The following is a 4503-nucleotide window of genomic DNA, read 5'->3' as shown; positions in this document are numbered from 1 at the left end:
CGCAGCCGTGAATGTCTAGAGAGCTGGCATTAGAATTCGGACCATCGGCTGATATGGGTGGCACTCACAGTAACAATGACTTCGCCATATACACATTCATTTTACGTCCACGCTTTAGGATTCAAGTGTTTGCTGGCACTATACATTTATTTTTGATACCGACAACCACCCATGTTGCTGCCAGATCCACAAAGACCTCGTAAATTTGCTTCAGCGGTGGAACTCGATTGAGTGTTCTGCAGTCGCTGGTGCTCTCCGATTGCGTGATTTAGCTTTACGAACTCGAGTAGATCATTTGTGTGAGCGTTTGAATGTCCTTGCATTCTTATTTACGCAGTCCTCACCAAAACAAAAACCATTTCAGATCATAGAAAAATGTCATTTGTCCCCCATATGCTGACAAACATTCTTGAACTTCAAAAAAGCGTGCGCTCAAGATTCTAGGCTTTCCCAGTTGATTTCAAACGTGCAAGGACGCCATATCCGCGGTAACGAAATTCCAGTGATCCGTTCTTTTTAGGCAGACTATTGTGTAGAGTAACTCGTTGCAGAAACATCCCCCCACCGTTTCACAGGAAGAGCAGTACAGAACATGATCATTAATTAGTACGCATACAGGTGCATCATAAAAGATAAATTGAATCAGCACACATGGAGTTCTGCTAGCCAAGTGTGCTCTGCGGCATCATCGGTAACGAGCATGCCGACGATGCAGCTAAGAATGCTCACGAAAATGGCGTGATGGAACCTTACCCACTATCAAGAAGCGACGCAGCAGCAAAGATTAATACGCTTCACTCTAAGAAAAGATCGAGTAAAAAGGGCGTCTTTTTGTCCCACAACAATAATCGTCATCTGGCTTGCGTGCGTTTCCTTTCTTGAAAACTCGGCGCTGGCCACTTTCCTACCAAGAATGCTATGTCACGCTGATAGCGCGCATGTCGTTCGTGACCAGAAAGTGCCGGGCGCGCGGCGATAGTGCAAGGAAAGGAAGGCAAAATAAATGACGATTATTGTTGTGGGACAAAAAGACGCCCTTTTTACTCGATCTTTTCTTAGAGTGTTGCGCATGATGTCGCAAGGTCTATGTGGAACACGCCCGGTTTTCGCCACACCCGTCTTCATCACCTGTGTCCATGCCTACGACTCAGTATTCCATCTGGCCTGCTCCGATCCGAGACGACCCTTCTCTGCCGCATGTCGACTACATATATATATATATATATATATATATATATATATATACAGGGCGTCCCAGCTATCATGCAGCACGATTTAAAAAAAAGAGGAACGGCGTTATGCGAAACAAACGTACTGCATATTGCTCCTAGTATACTGGAGTAGCCACTGCTATTTTTTTCGTTAATTAGAATTAATTGATTAGTCATAACTATATTTGTAACTCGACAAGTACTCACCTAATTGTCAAAATGTCAATGAGGCGTATGTAGGCATGTTCAAAGGATATCTAACGGCGCAGTTTTTAACAACGTACTCATTACGCGCTCATTTTTTCCTGCTGATAAAGAAAGGCCGCGAAATATGAAAAATAACACGTGACTCCGCTCCCACCCGCAAAGGAAACCAGCGCCCTCAAAGAAGCTTACAGGAAACAACCGCTTTGCCTGTTGTCCGTTGCGAGAGACAGCGTTCCGCATTTTGGCAAGGGTTTGAGAGGACGACCCAGTAGGGCGCCAACGATATGCGTGCACTTTCTCTGGGATTCATTCCGTTCGATAGTACGCCGCAATCATCCATATCTCACGGCCGACTGTTCTCATTGATAACGCGGCAGGTGTTCTGAATACGGCCTGACTCTAAAACCAAGCGGTGCGTTTCTTAGGCCGGGGAGCGGCAGATAGGTCGATGCGTTTTTTTTCTTTCTGCATTTTTTCCTTGATACTGTTTACCTCACAGGGAGTCTGTTTGAGGGCGCTGGTTTCCGACGCGCGCAACAGTCTAGTCAGGTGTCACTTCTCATATTTCGCGGGCTTTCTTGATCAAGCGGAAAAAATGAGCGCGCAATTAGCACGTTGTTGAAGGTAGCGCAGTTGGATGCCATTTGAACATGCCTACATACGCCTCATTGACATTTTGACAATTAGGTGAGTACTTGTCGAGTTACAAATATAATTATGACTAAGTAATTAACCCTAATTAACAAATGAAATAGCAATGGCTACTCCAGTGTACTAGGAACACTATGCAGTGGTTTTCTTCGTGTAACGCCGTTCCTCTTTTTTTAAAGTATGCTGCGTGATAGCTGGGACACCCTGTATATTATAAAGGCGTTTATTGACGGCAATAGTCGACGAACCACAACGGCGACAGTCAAAACAGAGCGCGCACTCTGAGCGCGATGGCGTGCTCTCAGAGAAGGCACTTGAGAGGACGACCCATTACAGATTTCCAATGCTTCTCTACAATTACCCCGGGTACGAAAAGGGAGCCGCCTGGCGACCTAAGTGCTTCTCACTATTAGCGGGTCATGGTCGGGCTTCAGGCGCTCCACGTTGACAATGTCGCGCACTCGACGGCGCAGATCCGAAGATGGTTCAATGGGTTCGATCAGGTAGTTGAGCGGGGATGTGCGTTCGACGACACGGTAGGGGCCTTCGTATTTGGGCAGTAGTTTGGAAGAGAGTGTGTTGCAGTGGTAGGGACCGAGAGCCATACGAGCGCTCCAGGGAGGAACGTGGGCACAGAAGAGGTGGTGTCACCGCGAATGCTAGTCTGCCGCTCTTGGTCATGCGTAGTAAATGTCTTGGCAAGCTCGCGACACTCCTCAGCAAGTCTGGCTGTAGCAGAAACAGGCACCCACTCCGACGGATCCGGATTGTATGGAAGGATTGCGTCGATTGTGTGCGACGGGTACCTGCCGTACAATAGGAAAAAGGGTGAGAAACCAGTAGTGCTCTGAGGGGCGGTATTATAGGCGTAGGTGACGAAAGGAAGAATGGCATCCCAATTTGTGTGATCGGCTGCAACGTACATCGAGAGGGTGTCGTGAGCGTGCGGTTAAAGCGTTCGGTGAGGCCATTCGTATGCGGGTGGTAAGCAGTAATTTTCCGGTTAACACCGTTGCACTTTTTGAGAATGGCTTCGACGACTTCCGACAAGAAGACACGACCTCGATCGCTGAACAGCGCTGTAGCCGCTGGGAGGACGGCAGTTTGGGCGTATCGCGTAAAGTAGTCAACAGCGACGATGGCCCAGCGGTTACCAGCCGACGTTAGGGGAAGTACTCCATACAAATCGATGCCAACGTGCCCAAACGGCCGGTCAGGGCAAGGTAGAGGTTGCAGACCTGCCGGCGGCAGGTGCGTTGGCTCTAGACAATCGATGCAGGAGCGAACGAACTTCTGCACGTAACGGTATATCCCTCGCCAAAAGTAGCGTTGGCGAATGCGGTGGTAGGTTTTCGATAACCCAGAGTGTGCACATTGCGGGTCAGAGTGGAACGACTCGGATATGTCAGAACGCAGACTGCGGGGTATTACGAGTAGCCACTGGCCGCCGTTGCCGTAATTTCGTCGGTGGAGGAGGGCGTCGCAAACGGCGAAATGGTGGGCTTGACGACGCAACACGCGAGTGGATGATGTTGCCGATGAATCAGTCAGCAAATCTATCCCTGAGTCAATTCAATGATCATTGCGCTGTTCAGTAGCGATGGTGTGAATGTCGATGGAAGAAACGGCGTTGTGAGACACTGAGCTCTGGGTATTGTCGTCGGGCATGGGGGAGCGCGACAGTGCGTCGGCGTCAGCATGCTGGCGTCCGATGCGGTACAGCACGCGAATATCGTAGTCTTGTAGGCGAAGTGCCAAGCGGGCGAGGCGGCCTGAGGGATCCTTGAATGACGACAACCACCATATTGCATGATGGTCGGTGATGACATCAAATGGGCGACCATACAAATAAGGTCGGAATTTCGTAAGGGCCCAGATGATGGCCAGGCATTCCTTTTTGGTGACGGTGTAATTGGTTTCGGCTTTAGTAAGCGTACGACTTGCATATGGCACGACATATTCAGGGAATGCTGGTTTGCGCTGCACAAGGACAGCGCCAAGACAACACCGCTGGCGTCTTTGTGTACCTCTGTAGGGGCCATAGGGTCGTACTGGCGTGGTATGGGAGGCGACGTCAACAAACGACGGAGCATTGCGAAAGCGTCGTCGCACTCTGACGACCACGAATGGAGGGGCCCGTTACTTTCAAGGAGTGGCTATATTGACACGTGGTCAGTGGCTATATTGACACGTTGTCGTGATATCCAAGAAGACAGCCGTCGGCGCGTCCAAGATGAAACTATTTATTTGGCCGAACTTGTGGCCGGGAAGTGAAAAACCAAACTGCAGCAATACACGTTGTACACTGATAGCGGCGAACAGGGCGTCGGCCGTCGATAAAACTGACAAGCGGCCAAGCGCGTCGGCTTTTATACAGGCGCTATCGAATTTTCCAGTGATATCGCTGGTGGCGGCATTATCTGTCGACAAATCT

The sequence above is a fragment of the Rhipicephalus sanguineus genome, chromosome 11 (assembly GCF_013339695.2).
Source record: "Rhipicephalus sanguineus isolate Rsan-2018 chromosome 11, BIME_Rsan_1.4, whole genome shotgun sequence".
NCBI lineage: Eukaryota > Metazoa > Arthropoda > Arachnida > Ixodida > Ixodidae > Rhipicephalus > Rhipicephalus sanguineus.
Note: the sequence above shows the minus strand (reverse complement) of the source record.